Here is a 17,678-nt window from a genome sequence, read left to right as displayed (position 1 = left end):
CTTTGGATCCCATCTATACCCCATCGTACTAATGTGTCCCCAATATGCCTTATGGATGCTAGAGAAATTTTCATTACTATTTTGCCTGCTTTTTTTTCTTTTAACCAGCAATCTAATTTAAATAGCATTGTGGAGTATTGGGCATGCAAGTGTAATGCCGGAAGCCCTGGAATGAACCTCTACAACCCTGCTAATCAGCATCTTCACTTTAAGCAACTCACTTTCCTTCAGAACGACTTGGGTGGCCCCAAGACATAGTGGAGAGTTATTCTGAGAATCACACAGATTATGGACATATAGGATACACCAAGCAAAATAAATATGGACACTGTGCACGAAACGCAAGAACTGACACAGATCAGAAAATGCTTACATTTTATATCTGGGTAATAGTCAGACCGCTCCCAGACAGTGATGCTGGAATCAGAGAGGATGGGGATCTTTAAGTTGTCATTGTCCAAAACAGTAGTCAAGCTAGGCTTCTATTCAAAGAGAGTAATCAATGTCTAAATGTGTATGTGTAAACCAGTGGTCAAGGCAGTGACCCATAGAATTAGTCCTGGTTCAAAAGCAGTGGTCGGAGACCCAATCTAAGGCTACAGTAGATAAAATATAGCAGTCATTTTACAGGCTGAGAATACTGCAACTACAATCAGTAAAGTGGCTATTAGCCTCCTGCACTATATCAGGACCCAATCAGAAGGTTCCTAGCAAACCACAGTTGCTACTGAAATGATTTGCTGCAATGCGATCACATGATCACACTGCACACATGGCTGCTCGGAGGCGAGCATAGCTGTGAGCAGCTAGGAACTGAAGGAGCATAAAATTGGAGTGCCTCTGCACACTTAGGGGCAGACGTATTAACCTGGAGAAGGGATAAAGAAGTGATAATGCAGCGTTAAGTGCAAGGTGATAACGCACCAGGCAATCATTACGGATGACAATTAGGAGCTGATTGGCTGGTGCGTTATCATCTTGCACTTATCACTGCTTTATCACTCCTTTATCCTACAATCAAAATCCAGACGGTCAAAATACCGACAACAGTTGACCTATGGTCGAACTACAGACAAGGTCAAAATACTGACATTTAAAATGTCAATACGGTCAAAATACCGACATTTCAAATATCCAGAGGTCAAAACGCTGACACAAATTTTATATATTTTTATGTCGACATAGGTCGACATGGGCACCGTATCAGTGTACTGCATCGCCTCGCTGCACTCGGCCTACTATTAGATTCCCCCCTCCTGGTCCACTAGGTTGGTAAAAGTATGAACAAGTTGGATTAGATGAAAAAAAACTCATTTCGACTTTTTGACATTATAAATGTCGGTATTTTGACCGTGTCAGTATATTAAATGTCGGTGTTTTGACCTTGTTGGTATCTGATCCTATGATCCTTTCTACAGGGTACTCCACTCATACTACAGTAAATTGGGAATTGTCACTTACATTGTCCTAGGACAGACTAGTAAGGGTCGGCACCGCACTGGATTTGAAATCGCAAGGAGTTGTATATATACCCTTGCGAGTGGACCAACAGTGTGTAACAATAGAAGGATCCCTGATAGGGGTGCTTGATGTAAAAGTTGGTGGTGCTCCCAGAGTCAGTGGTATAGTGTACAAAGAAAAAAGAAAGACTCTGTTGGGGCACACTTGACGGATATGAAATATGTTAAAACTTAACTTTTATTATGGTTAATCATAAAAGAAGAATGGACACATAACTTTTATTATGGTTAATCATAAAAAAAAGTAAGTTTTAACATATTTCATATCCATCAAGTGTGCCCCAAAATAGAGTCTTTCTTTTTTCTTTGTACACTATAATTGCCCTAGGGCAGCCAGATCTTTAAATACCCTAGCCAGAGATTTCATTAACATGTCCTTGCACTCTTCAGACCACCTGGCAGAGAAGTAGACATGAGGAATGTACTCTGAAGCAGTGTTGCCAAGGATACCAGGAGTGGCACTATACCTTAAATGAAGTGCAACACTCACTTTATGTGAGGCAGTGCTTCCCTTCTTGCCTCCTCTGGTCTAAAACCTGATAAGCGTCAAAAAACTACTTCCCAAGACATACGATCTATCACCTGCGCTGTAAAGATGCCATTTATTGAATAAAAAACATACTCCTCTTTGGATAGAATGAACCCTTAAAATGATAACCAACGTAGGGGGTGATTCCGAGTTGATCGCTCGCTAGCAGATGTTAGCAGCATTGCACACGCTAAGCCGCCGCCCCCTGGGAGTGTATCTTAGCTTAGCAGAATTGCGAACGAAAGTTTAGCAGAATTGCGAATAGAACATTCTTAGCAGTTTCTGAGTAGCTCCAGACCTACTCACAAATAGCGATCAGTTCAGTCAGTTTCGTTCCTGGTTTGACGTCACACACCCCCCCAGCGTTTGGCCAGCCACTCCCCCGTTTCTCCAGACACTCCCGCGTTTTTCCCTGACACGCCTGCGTTTTTCCACACACTCCCAGAAAACGGCAAGTTTCCGCCCAGAAACACCCACTTCCTGTCAATCACACTCCGATCACTTCAACGATGAAAAATCTTCGTTCGGACGTGAGTAAATCTACTAAGTTTTGAGAAAAAGTACTAACTGCATGCGCACTGCAAACCATGCGCATTTTTGCCTTAATCGCTCCGTTGCGAAAATCGGCAATGAGCGAACAACTCGGAATAACCACCGTAATGTTACAACACAGGATAATAAAATAAGATTTTACTCACCGGTAAATCTATTTCTCGTAGTCCGTAGTGGATGCTGGGAACTCCGAAAGGACCATGGGGAATAGCGGGCTCCGAAGGAGGCTGGGCACTCTAGAAAGATTTATGACTATCTGGTGTGCACTGGCTCCTCCCACTATGACCCTCCTCCAAGCCTCAGTTAGGACACTGTGCCCGGACGAGCTGACATAATAAGGAAGGATTTTGAATCCCGGGTAAGACTCATACCAGCCACACCAATCAGACCGTACAACTCGTGATACTATATCCAGTTTGACAGTATGAAAACAACTGAGCCTCTCAACAGATGGCTCAACAATAACCCTTTAGTTAGCAATAACTATTTACAAGTATTGCAGACAATCCGCACTTGGGATGGGCGCCCAGCATCCACTACGGACTACGAGAAATAGATTTACCGGTGAGTAAAATCTTATTTTCTCTGACGTCCTAGTGGATGCTGGGAACTCCGAAAGGACCATGGGGATTATACCAAAGCTCCCAAACGGGCGGGAGAGTGCGGATGACTCTGCAGCACCGAATGAGAGAACTCAAGGTCCTCCTCAGCCAGGGTATCAAATTTGTAGAATTTTGCAAACGTGTTTGCCCCTGACCAAGTAACAGCTCGGCAAAGTTGTAAAGCCGAGACCCCTCGGGCAGCCGCCCAAGATGAGCCCACCTTCCCTGTGGAATGGGCTTTCACTGATTTAGGATGCGGCAGTCCAGCCGCAGAATGCGCCTGCTGAATCGTGTCACAGATCCAGCGAGCGATAGTCTGCTTAGAAGCAGGAGCACCCAGCCTGTTGGGTGCATACAGGATAAATAGCGAGTCAATTTTCTTGACTCTAGCCGTCCTGGAAACATAATTTTTCAAGGCCCTGACTACGTCCAGTAACTTGGAATCCTCCAAGTCCCTAGTAGCCGCAGGCACCACAATAGGTTGGTTCAAGTGAAAAACTGATACCACCTTAGGGAGAAACTGGGGACGAGTCCTCAATTCTGCCCTATCCATATGGAAAATCAGATAAGGACTTTTATATGACAAAGCCGCCAATTCTGATACACGCCTGGCCGAAACCAAGGCCAATAACATGACCACTTTCCGCGTGAGATATTTTAGATCCACGGTTTTTAGTGGTTCAAACCAATGTGATTTTAAGAAACTCAACACCACATTGAGATCCCAAGGTGCCACTGGAGGCACAACCGGGGGCTGAATATGCAGCACTCCTTTTACAATGTCTGAACTTCAGGTACAGAAGCTAATTCTTTCTGGAAGAAAATCGACAGAGCCGAGATCTGTATCTTAATGGAGCCTAATTTTTGGCCCATAGACACTCCTGCTTGTAGGAAATGCAGAAATCGACCTAGTTGAAATTCCTCTGTTGGGGCCTTTTGTGGCCTCACACCAAGCAACATATTTCCGCCATATGCGGTGATAATGTTTTGCAGTTACATCTTTCCTGGCTTGAATCAGCGTAGGAATGACTTCCTCCGGAATGCCCTTTTCCTTTAGGATCCGGCGTTCAACCGCCATGCCATCAAAAACGTAGCCGCGGTAAGTCTTGGAACAGACAGGGCCCCTGCTGCAGCAGGTCCTGTCTGAGCGGCAGAGGCCATGGGTCCTCTGATATAATTTCTTGAAGTTCTGGGTACCAGGCTCTTCTTGGCCAATCCGGAACCACGAGTATCGTTCTTACTCCTCGCCTTCTTATTATTCTCAGTACCTTTGGTATGAGAGGCAGAGGGGGGAACACATAAACCGACTGGTACACACACGGTGTTACCAGAGCGTCCACAGCTATCGCCTGAAGGTCCCTTGACCTGGCGCAATATCTTTTATAGCTTTTTGTTGAGGCGGGACGCCTTCATGTCCACCTGTGGCCTTTCCCAATGGTGTACAATCCTTTGGAAGACTTCTGGATGAAGTCCCCACTCTCTCGGGTGGAAGTCGTGTCTGCTGAGAAGATCTGCTTCCCAGTTGTCCACTCCGGGAATGCACACTGCTGACAGTGCTAACACATGATTTTCCGCCCATCGGAGAATCCTTGTGGCTTCTGCCATCGCCATCCTGCTTCTTGTGCCGCCCTGTTGGTTTACATGGGCGACTGCCGTGATGTTGTCTGATTGGATCAGGACCGGCCGGTTTTGAAGCAGAGGCCTTGCCTGACTCAGGGCATTGTAAATGGCCCTCAGTTCCAGAATATTTATGTAGGGAAGTCACCTGACTTGACCAAAGTCCCTGGAAGCTTCTTCCCTGTGTGACTGCCCCCCAGCCTCAAAGGCTGGCATCCATGGTCACTAGGACCTAGTCCTGTATGTCGAACCTGCGGCCCTCTTGAAGATGGGCACTCTGCAGCCACTACAGTAGAGATACCCTGGTCCTTGGAGACAGGGTTATCAGCCGATGCATCTGAAGATGTGATCCGTACCACTTGTCTAACAGGTCCCCCTGAAAAGTTCTTGCATGGAACCTGCCGAATGGGATTGCTTCGTAGGAAGCTATCATTTTTCCCAGGACTCGCGTGCAATGATGCACCGATAACTGTTTTGGCTTCAGGAGGTCTCTGACTAGAGATGACAGCTCCTTGGCTTTCTCCTCCGGGAGAAACACTTATTTCTGGTCTGTGTCCAGAACCATCCCCAGGAACAGTAGACGTGTCGTAAGGAAACAGCTGTGTCTTTGGACTGTTTAGAATCCAACCGTGCTGTTGTAGCACTTTCCAAAATAGTGCTACCCCGACTAGCAACTGCTCCTTGGACCTCGCCCTTATAAGGAGATTGTCCAAGTACGGGATCATTAAAAACTCCCCTTTTTCGAAGGAGTATCATCATTCCGGCCATTACCTTGGTAACACCCTCGGTGCCATGTACAGTCCAAACGGCAGAGTCTGGACTTGGTAATGGTAATCCTGTACCACAAATCTGAGGTACTCCTGGCGAGGATAGTAAATGGGGACATGCAGGTAAGCATCCTTGATGTCCCGGGATACCATGTAATCCCCCTCGTCCAGGCTTGCAATAACCGCCCTGAGCGATTCCATCTTGAACTTGAATTTTTTTATGTACGTGTTCAAGGATTTTAAATATAAAAAAGGGTCACACCGAACCATGCGGTTTCGGTACCCCAAACCGTGTGGAATAGTAACCCCGTCCTTGTTGAAGTAGGGGCACCTTAAGTATTACCTGATGGGAATACAGCTTATTAATTGCCTCTAGCACAGCCTCCCTGCCTGAGGGAGTTGTCGGCAAGGCATATTTGAGGAAACGGCGGGGGGTAGACATCTCGAATTCCAGCTTGTACCCCTGAAATACTTTTTCTAAAGGTTATTAGTGTAGACCACTAGTGGGTACTGCACTAAAAAAGAGCTTAGTGTGTGGCGCACTCTTTTGAAATGATTATGAATTTATAAAATTTAACTTTTATTACATATTTTTTTAAAATAAAACTCTATAGGCAGGCAAATAAATATATTTGATAACCTGAGAGTAAACACCTGTAAAATTATGCCCTAAATTACTATTGAAGGATGGTAATTACCAGTTCCATATGATTAGAGCAAATAAAATTGTATGTCAAGCTTAGTGATATATTACTGTGAATATTTAATGCTGTAACGGTTATCTATATCACCCATTACCAAAACTATATTAGTTTGTAATCACGGACATAGCTCAGATAATAGCCACTATTAAAGATTTGTGGTTACTGTTCGAATAAGGAGATGTATGGCGCTATATTCTTGTAATGATCAAATATATCAGAAGAGATGTGGGTTCCTACATTAACTCAAAAGGAACCCCTGTTCCTAGCAACTCCTCGTCTTTGTATTGCAAAGAGAAAACAATATAGATGCGTAATGTAACATACGTACATTTAGTCTGCCAGTCTATTGTTCAGACTGCAGTGACTGTACAGATGTAATTTGATACGTGTTTTTGTATCCACAGTGACAGGATACAATTGTAGCAAAAAAGGCCACTAATACAAGAGAACAGATAATATTGATACTGTCTCTCAATCTGTAATAGAAATTTGTTAATCATATGTAACAGAACATCTTGCTTATAACCAGAATGTATAACACCTATTTTCAGATACTATGCTGCAAAAATGATCATGTATATATAGTAATAACATCGTGAAAAATACTCCACCTCACAGAGCATATATGTTAACTATGAATATAAATTGGAGCAGTATTTAAACCAAAAAAGGGAAAAATGATGGCACTCAATGTGCAATATCAATAAAATGAAATCTGCACCATGATAGTAGTTTTCAAGCTGTTTCTGATGTCGAGATGATTGTCACATATAGAAATATCTGAGTTTTCAGAAACATTCGATGTATTAATTACAGCACCTATCTCTCTTATTGTTGAATGACTACGTGGTTATTCACATTGATATCCATGTAACCATGTGTGGCAATTCTTTGTTTGATTAGAGATAGTTCTAAGATGTACCTTAATTTGATGGAGTCCAGGAATTCCAAACATTAATAGATATGATAACTAGAAGATAGAGAGTCACAGGAGTAAATTAACGGTTTCCCTTTCTGCTGTTGTTCCATGTGCCTGGGCGTACCTGGGCAGTGAATGGTACAATGAGAGCGGGGAAAAACCGTTAACCTGGAGACTGAAAGGACAGAATAGTGCAATCCACTTCTGCTGTCCACGCTCTATATCCCCCCTCCCCTGTTGTGGGAACACATAGCAGGAGGAGTCCGTAGATATGGAGCAGTGGATGAGAGGGTGGCTCTGAAATACCTGTTTGCTTCCTTGTCAAGCGTGTCCTTCTAAGCGTAGCCAAAGTTGAATCAGCGTGTGGCTTCCCACACGCTGATTCAGCTTTGGCTACGCTTAGAAGGACACGCTTGACAAGGCACTCATCCACTGCTCCATATCTACGGACTCCTCCTGCTATGTGTTCCCACAACAGGGGAGGGGGGATATAGAGCGTGGACAGCAGAAGTGGATCGCACTATTCTGTCCTTTCAGTCTCCAGGTTAACGGTTTTTCCCCCCTCTCATTGTACCATTCACTGCCCAGGTACGCCCAGGCACATGGAACAACAGCAGAAAGGGAAACCGTTAATTTACTCCTGGGACTCTCTATCTTCTAGTTATCATATCTATTAATGTTTGGAATTCCTGGACTCCATCAAATTAAGGTACATCTTAGAACTATCTCTAATCAAACAAAGAATTGCCACACATGGTTACATGGATATCAATGTGAATAACCACGTAGTCATTCAACAATAAGAGAGATAGGTGCTGTAATTAATACATCGAATGTTTCTGAAAACTCAGATATTTCTATATGTGACAATCATCTCGACATCAGAAACAGCTTGAAAACTACTATCATGGTGCAGATTTCATTTTATTGATATTGCACATTGAGTGCCATCATTTTTCCCTTTTTTGGTTTAAATACTGCTCCAATTTATATTCATAGTTAACATATATGCTCTGTGAGGTGGAGTATTTTTCACGATGTTATTACTATATATACATGATCATTTTTGCAGCATAGTATCTGAAAATAGGTGTTATACATTCTGGTTATAAGCAAGATGTTCTGTTACATATGATTAACAAATTTCTATTACAGATTGAGAGACAGTATCAATATTATCTGTTCTTTTGTATTAGTGGCCTTTTTTGCTACAATTGTATCCTGTCACTGTGGATACAAAAACACGTATCAAATTACATCTGTACAGTCACTGCAGTCTGAACAATAGACTGGCAGACTAAATGTACGTATGTTACATTACGCATCTATATTGTTTTCTCTTTGCAATACAAAGACGAGGAGTTGCTAGGAACAGGGGTTCCTTTTGAGTTAATGTAGGAACCCACATCTCTTCTGATATATTTGATCATTACAAGAATATAGCGCCATACATCTCCTTATTCGAACAGTAACCACAAATCTTTAATAGTGGCTATTATCTGAGCTATGTCCGTGATTACAAACTAATATAGTTTTGGTAATGGGTGATATAGATAACCGTTACAGCATTAAATATTCACAGTAATATATCACTAAGCTTGACATACAATTTTATTTGCTCTAATCATATGGAAATGGTAATTACCAACCTTCAATAGTAATTTAGGGCATAATTTTACAGGTGTTTACTCTCAGGTTATCAAATATATTTATTTGCCTGCCTATAGAGTTTTATTTTAAAAAATATGTAATAAAAGTTAAATTTTATAAATTCATAATCATTTCAAAAGAGTGCGCCACACACTAAGCTCTTTTTTAGTGCAGTACCCACTAGTGGTCTACACTAATAACCTTTAGAAAAATTACTGTTACTCCAGCTTAGTGGCGCACCTCCAGCCTGATATATATATCATTTTGGTCCCTTTAAAAAAGATAGGACCACTAATTTCCTTCATTGGTTGGTTTCGTTTGGATTACATTGTTAATTTTTGTGGCCTGTGCACTGTCCCCCTGACACTTTTGTGTCCCTCTCTAGAGAACCCCTGAAATACTACTTGAATGAAACAGGGATCCACCTGTGAGCGAGCCCACTGATCGCTGACATTTTTGAGACGGCCCCCCACCGTACCTGGCTACACCTGTGTAGCCCCCGCGTCAAGCTGTGGACTCAGAGGAAGCGAGAGAAGAATTATGATTCTGGGAACAGGCTGACTGGTGCAGCTTTTTCCCTCTTCCCTTGTCTCTGTACAGAAAGGAAGCGCCTTTGACCCGCTTGCTTTTCTGAAGCCGAAAGGACTGTACCTGATAATACAGTGCTTTCTTAGTCTGTGAGGAAAACTGAGGTAAAAATATTTCTTCCCAGCTGTTGCTGCGGATACGAGGTCCCAGAGACCATCCCCAAATAATTTCTCACCCTTATAAGGCAGAATCTCTATGCGCCTTTTAAAGTCAGCATCACCTGTCCAGTGACAGGTCTCTAATACCCTCCTGACAGAATGGACATTACATTCATTTTGGATGCCAGCCGGCAAAATATCCCTCTGTGCATCCCTCATATATAAGACGACGTCTTTAATATGTTATCATGTTAGCAAACTAGTATGTTTGACAGGGTCACCGACCACGCTGCAGCAGCACGCTCTGCAGGTTTCAGTCTAGTACCTGAGTGTGTAAATACAGACTTCAGGATAGCCTCCTGCTTTTTATCAACAGGTACCTTCAAAGTGGCCGTTCCTAAAACGGCAGTGCCACCTATTTTGACAACCGTGTGAGCGCCTTATCCACCCTAGGGGATATCTCCCAGCGTAACTTATCCTCTGGCGGGAAAAGGTACGCCATCAGTAACTTTTTAGAAATTACCAGTTTCTTATCAGGGGGAACCCACGCTTTTCACACACTTCATTCATTCATCTGATGGGGGAACAAAACACTGCCTGCTTTTTCTCCCCAAACATAAAAACCCATTTCTAGAGGTTAATGTCAGAAATGTGTAACACATTTTTTATTGCCGGGATCAAGTCACGGATGTTCCTAGTGGATTGTGTATATGTCTCAACCTTGTCGACACTGGAGTCAGACTCCGTGTCGACATCTGTGTCTGCCATCTGAATGAGCGGGCGTTTTTGAGCCCCTGATGGCCTTTGAGACGCCTGGGCAGGCGCGGGCTGAGAAGCCGGCTGTCCCACAGCTGTTACGTCATCCACCCTTTTATGTAAGGAGTTGACACTGTCGGTTAATACCTTTCACCTAACCATCCACTCTGGTGTCGGCCCCACAGGGGGCGACATCACATTTATCGGCATCTGCTCCGTCACTATATAAGCCTCCTCCTCAAACATGTCGACACAGCCGTACCGACACACCGCACACACACAGGGAATGCTCTGACTGAGGACAGGCCCTCACAAAGCCCTTTGGGGAGACAGAGAGAGAGTATGCCAGCACACACCAGAGCGCTATATAATGTGGGGATTAACACTATAACTGAGTGAATTTTCCCCCATAGCTGCTTGTATATACAATATTGCGCCTAAATTTAGTGCCCCCCCTCTCTTTTTAACCCTTTGAGCCTGAAAACTACAGGGGAGAGCCTGGGGAGCTTTCTTCCAGCTGCACTGTGAAGAGAAAATGGCGCCAGTGTGTCTGAGGGAGATAGCTCCGCCCCTTTTCCGCGGCCTATTCTCCCGCTTTTTTCTGGATTCTGGCCGGGGTATTTACCACATATATAGCCTCTGGGGCTATATATTGTGGTATTTTTGCCAGCCAAGGTGTTTTTATTGCTGCTCAGGGCGCCCCCCCCAAGCGCCCTGCACCCTCAGTGACCGGAGTGTGAAGTGTGTATGAGGAGCAATGGCGCACAGCTGCAGTGCTGTGCGCTACCTTGGTGAAGACTGATGTCTTCTGCCGCAGATTTTCCGGACCTCTTCTTGCTTCTGGCTCTGTAAGGGGGACGGCGGCGCGGCTCCGGGACCGAACACCAAGGACTGGGCCTGCGGTCGATCCCTCTGGAGCTAATGGTGTCCAGTAGCCTAAGAAGCCCAATCCGGCTGCAAGCAGGCGAGTTCGCTTCTTCTCCCCTTAGTCCCTCGCTGCAGTGAGCCTGTTGCCAGCAGGTCTCACTGAAAATAAAAAACCTAATTCTATACTTTCTTTCTAGAGGCTCAGGAGAGCCCCTAGTGTGCATCCAACCTCGGCCGGGCACAAGATCTAACTGAGGCTTGGAGGAGGGTCATAGTGGGAGGAGCCAGTGCACACCAGGTAGTCATAAATCTTTCTAGAGTGCCCAGCCTCCTTCGGAGCCCGCTATTCCCCATGGTCCTTTCGGAGTTCCCAGCATCCACTAGGACGTCAGAGAAATGTAGTTTGCCCACTGAGTAAATTAAGTTGCACTTTATTCCATTTCTTAATCCTTGGTATTATGGGCAAAAGAAACCAAAATGATATATTAGAAGAAGCAGTAATCACGTTATTAGATCTCAGAAGAGTTTTAGCAGTGTGTCCTTAGTATGATGGCTATAACAGGATGCACAACCTACACCACTGCAATTCTGCCAGTGTATTACTTTATTGTGAAATGAAATACATGCCTGCTAAATAAGCAGTCTGCAGACTCTAGATGGAAACATGTTTAAGACCTGTTTACACAAATTAGGTCAGCACACTGAGAGATGCTGATGTTTCTAGTGATTCTCGGATGCGGCCATAAATCAGCTAATAAGGTTTAGTATCCACTGCCCTAGATCCAACATCAGCACAGCAGATGGATAAAAGAGTGAAACAAGGATTTTGTTATTTATAAGACGGAAGAAAACAAAAAACATTGGCAGCAATGAAGGCATCAAAACAACAAACATTACATTTAGTCCAATGGACATATCATTTAATATAAATAATATATAATATAAAACTTAAATATCTTTGAAAAGCACCAACATAAACATCCCGTAAAACTATAGAAAAAGTTTTGATATTTGTTTTGTAATACAGATCTGCAGAAGGCAACATGACCATTTTTAGAGCCACATACAAAGTAATTTTTCGTCAACATATGAAGGTTTATTTTTTGTTTAAAACCCTACTCCAAAACACAAGGTGTTTGGTGGTGGGGAACATTAGGATCCCTGCCATTGGCTTAATTCCTGACATTCCGTATGGACCTTTGCTGGTGAGCCTCTGCAATTGTATGATGCTACAAGGAAAAGGGAAGAGACTAACACACCAGTCAGAATTAGCAGCTGGCTGTCACACTCCAGACCTTTTAAAAGTACTTTCTTACCTATGTGATGTCTGTCCTAGCTGGCGCAGAGGTCTGTGCGTGCTGTATCCACACATCGCTCCCAGAGGTCCGCTGGTGCTGATCCAACATGAAGTCTCCTGCAGCGGCTGCTGCTTCTGTGTATAATACTTAACAGCGCTGTCTTTCATTGTTTCAGTGTTTATTTCTCATTGTGCTCACTTCCTGGTGTTTGGACCTAGTCAGAGTTTCCTTCCAAGTCCGGACATGGGCGCTGCCATCTTGGATTCCATTAGCTGATCCTCCACTGTCCAATCCTGGAGCTCCTTTCGTCAGCTTACTGCAACATCCAATGAATCCACACTGAAAGGTATAAAGGTAACTTCCTGGGATTACCAATTTGTCAGTACAACAGTCTCTATCCAGGAAGTAACAGCTCAGTGCTGAGCATCTTCATTCCAGTGACTTTGTATGATCCAGTCCATCCAAATTCCACTCCGGCTACTATTGCTATATGGACTTTGCCATTTTTCAGCGTCGTTGTCCATATTGCCAGTGTTAAGATTCCGGATCAAGCCCGGTGAGCACTCCAGTCCTTTCCGGTTCGATTCCAGATGCTATTGTCATTTGAACTGTGTCTTTCTGCAACACTGCCAGTGTTAAGATTCCGAATCAAGCCCGGTGAGCACTCCAGTCCATTCCTGTTCCATTCCGGATACTATTGTCAATTGAACTGTGTCTTTCTTTAATAGTCAAGTGTCAAGATTCAGGATAAAGCCCAGTCAGCACTACAGTCCAACTCTGTTACAGTCCTTACTGTTATTTGAACTTTGTCTTCAGTCCAATCCAGTTTCATTCCAGTCATCATTTCTGTGGCTAACCTGGGCCAAAATTTACTAAGAATTCGAGTTTGTTTGATTTGTGGGGGTTTTTCTAAGTCCCAATCCGGGAATTCACTAAGCAGAAAACTCGTCAGTGTCTGGTCTATTTGTAATGGTTTAATTGGCAAAGTTCAGAAATACGAATGAATAGACCATCGGTCAAACACGGCTGTTATTTCATACAATACAGGCATTCACTATTCATTCGTATTTGGGTGTTAGTCTCTGAGTGCTCAAGTGCGGGTCTGTTTTTTTTCGATTCGTTAAAAAAAGCAGCAAAAAAATAGACCTGCTTTTTCCATTCGAGTTTGGATAACCATGCACGGATCAGTGAGATCTGTGCATGGTTATCTATGGGAAAGGGTCTATTTAGTGTAAAAACAGAAAAAAAAATTGTGTGGGGTCCCCCCTCCTAAGCATAACCAGCCTCGGGCTCTTTGAGCCGGTCCTGGTTGAAAAAATATGGGGGGAAAAATGACAGGGTCAGCGGTGAGGTTACTTTCGGTCAACCGCTGACCGCAAAGTTCCCACCATTGGCTACAATGGAGCTCATAGGCGCTACATTGTATCTCTGCCGTGTGCTGCCTCACAGACACTACAGGAGCACACAGCCAATCAGGAGAGTGCCACGACGTGGCGCTTCATGATTGGCTGAAGGGACCCTCTTTCACAGGAGTCAGGGGGGGTCCTGGCAGTCGGGGAAAGGGGTCCCATGTGTAAACATGGGACCCCTTTCAGTGCGTGGTCGGGTTTCTGTTTTTTTGTTTTGCCAAGTACGTGGATTATACATTGGACACAATCTACACTGGATTATGTGAGTATAATTTTTTTCACAGGTACCCGAAGGATTCTTCAGAGAGAAGAGGACCGAGCCTCGTGGGAACATAGGTAAGTATGTATGTATGGAGGTGTGCATGTATGTAATAAACTTATACTTTCACGGTGTGTGTCCTGTTTTTTGGGGGGTATTTTTTTAGTAGTAGTACTACAGGTACCAGCGGGCCAGGTTTTCCACCGCATGCTGGTACTTGTGGTTCTCCAAGTACCAGCTTGCAGGGGAGGCTTGCTGGGACTTGTAGTACTGCTACTAAAAACAATATTCACATTTTTTACACATGGCTATCAGCCCCCCATCCGCCGCCCTTGGATGGGGGGACAGCCTCGGGCTTCACCCCTGGCCCTTGGGTGGCTGGAGGGGGGGACACCCCTTGATTTAAGGGGTTCCCACTCCTCCAGGGTACCCCGGCCAGGGATGACTAGTTGGGTATATAATGCCAGGGCCGCAGGGACCAGTATAAAAGTGTCCCCCGGCTGTGGCATTATGTACCTGGCTAGTGGAGCCCGGTGCTGGTTACAAAAATACGGGGGACCCCTACGCTTTTTGTCCCCCCTATTTTTGGAACCAGGACCAGGCGCAGAGTCTGGTGCTGGTTGATGAAATATGGGGGAACCCCTGTCATTTTCCCCCCCATATTTTGTCAACCAGGACCGGCTTAAAGAGCCCGAGGCTGGTTGTGCTTAGGAGGGGGGACCCCACGCAATTTTTTTCTGCTTTTTTACGACTTTAAACACCTTTTTAAGGTACACAATGAAGCCCTGCACGGATCTCACAGATCCGGCCGGGATTACTTGTGTTTTGTCAGGCAGTGTTTTACTCATCACTCCCGTAAAACACTGCCTAACATTACGAATCACATCGACATCGGAAAAAACGAATTGGGAAAAGTCGGCAGCTTAGTGAATGATCGTATCAGGATTCAAAAAGTTGCAGTAAAATGCACCCGATACCATTCGAGTTCAAACACCCTTCAAAACGGCAAAAACACAAATCTTTGTAAATATACCCCCTGGTATCTTCCGTCAGCATATAGTACCTGCAGTGAATCATGGATGTTGTTCTTTGGGCTTGTCACTGCTAAAACATCAATGATTCTTTCAAGTCTATGCACCATACCTGGTTAAAGCCTCCTCAATTCATTTATAATCCCTCTGTGTCAGCTCCATCCACAAACACCTGTTCAAACCAAACCCAACCCACAGGCGTGACACTGGCTCCTGATCCAACAAGCATGTCACTCAATAGTCATGTATACTATAAGGAATCAATACTAAGTTTGATTCATGTCTTGATCCTTTGGATTGCTACTTTGGCACTCATTACAGAAGCTCACCAGCAGAGGTCACCACTGCAGGATCCAAATGAATTCAACAACTTAGTAGACATCCCTCTCCTAGGAACGCTGGGGGGCGTGGGGGTAAGGGTAAGTTATGTATTTGTGTATTGCATGACCTGGGTTTCCATGTGTTCTGGGTTTTCCTGAAAATCCTCCTTTTCCCATATTTACACACACAATACTGATTTTACATAATGTAACTCTACTCATGAACCTGAAATTCCAAGACAAGTTAAAATGGGCTAGTACAGTATAACATGCCTGCGCAAATAATTCAGTAAAATGATGTACATAGTATAGCCAAAAAATAAGTTCTAGCTGGGAAGGAGGCAGGTGATCAGTTGCCACTTACTGCCGCTGTGCTGACTTCTTAGTCGCTATAAGGAAATATTGTGTTTATTAATAAAGCAACTACAGTTCATGCTGTTCAGATGATCTAGGAATACGGCTTTCTGGAACAGGACTACACAATACATTCAAAAATTCTGAAATACACATTTCTCAAGACTACGTGAAAAAAAATATGAAAATATTCAAGAGGCGGTTTACTTGGGTATAGTTGGTCTTAAAAACAATTGCTAATGTAACGCAAGCCTAAATTCATCTTGAACACTGTACTCAATTAAATGAGAATGGCTCAACATTTTCTGTCCAGCGTATACACTTAATTGACTGTTAAAAACTGATCATATTAGCTGTTATATATAATGGGGGCCAGTACAGAGTGCACAAAACTAAATACGAACAGCCCATATGTATGCGGCATCGCTATTCCTATCCATACGTTGGTTTCATAGTCGTCATGATAATCAGTCCAAACTTGCAATAGCGCTATCTCTGGTACAAGAGATCTTGGCATATACTGAACTATGCATAATCGGCAGTTATTGATTTTTTTTTTTTATTATTAACAGTTTCTTATATAGCGCAGCAAATGTCGTTGCACATTAACATTGGAAAAAAAAAAAGATAACAAAACTGGGTAAAAACAAACAGTCACAGTTCACAGTGATGTGAGCAGCTAAATATTCTCTGTAAAGCGCTGCGGAATATGTGTGCACTATATAAATAACTGGTAATAAATAAATAATAAAATAACAGTCATAAATGTAGGAAGGCCCTGCTCACAAGCTTATTATCTATAGACAAACAGGAATTGATATACAAGGATAGGCGCTGTCTATTGCATAGTTGTCCATCAGATTGCAAAGATTTTTGGTGGGCTGCATGATATGGCCACACAGCAATGATGAACTGGGGTCTGGAGGAAAATAAGAATTTACTCACCGGTAATTCTATTTCTCGTAGTCCGTAGTGGATGCTGGGAACTCCGTAAGGACCATGGGGAACCGCGGGCTCCGAAGGAGGCTGGGCACTCTAGAAAGAATTATGACTACCTGGTGTGCACTGGCTCCTCCCACCATGACCCTCCTCCAAGCCTCAGTTAGGACACTGTGCCCGGACGAGCTGACATAATAAGGAAGGATTTTGAATCCCGGGTAAGACTCATACCAGCCACACCCATCACACCGTACAACTCGTGATACTATATCCAGTTTTACAGCATGAAAACAACAGAGCCTCTCAACAGATGGCTCAACAATAACCCTTTAGTTAACAATAACTATTTACAAGTATTGCAGACAATCCGCACTTGAGATGGGCGCCCAGCATCCACTACGGACTACGAGAAATAGAATTACCGGTGAGTAAATTCTTATTTTCTCTGACGTCCTAGTGGATGCTGGGAACTCCGTAAGGACCATGGGGATTATACCAAAGCTCCCAAACAGGCGGGACAGTGCGGGTGACTCTGCAGCACCGAATGAGAGAACTCCAGGTCCTCCTCAGCCAGGGTATCAAATTTGTAAAATTTTGCAAACGTGTTTGCCCCTGACCAAGTAGCAGCTCGGCAAAGTTGTAAAGCCGAGACCCCTCGGGCAGCCGCCCAAGATGAGCCCACCTTCCTTGTGGAATGGGCATTTACAGATTTTGGCTGTGGCAGGCCTGCCACAGAATGTGCAAGCTGAATTGTACTACAAATCCAGCGAGCAATAGCCTGCTTAGAAGCAGGAGCACCCAGCTTGTTGGGTTCATACAGGATAAACAGCGAGTCAGATTTTCTGACTCCAGCCGTCCTGGAAACATATATTTTCAGGGCCCTGACAACGTCCAGCAAC

General features: G+C 44.0%; 1 protein-coding gene across 7 annotated transcripts in view; it reads right to left on the bottom strand.

Moving 5' to 3' along the window:
- Window positions 1-17,678, bottom strand: part of POC1B (POC1 centriolar protein B) — a 462,304-nt gene that overhangs the window by 83,269 nt on the left and 361,357 nt on the right. The window lies entirely within an intron of this gene.

Source organism: Pseudophryne corroboree, chromosome 6 (assembly GCF_028390025.1).
Source record: "Pseudophryne corroboree isolate aPseCor3 chromosome 6, aPseCor3.hap2, whole genome shotgun sequence".
NCBI classification, from domain to species: domain Eukaryota; kingdom Metazoa; phylum Chordata; class Amphibia; order Anura; family Myobatrachidae; genus Pseudophryne; species Pseudophryne corroboree.
The sequence above is the reverse complement of the archived record's forward strand: the minus strand, read 5'-3'. Positions and strand labels throughout refer to the sequence as shown.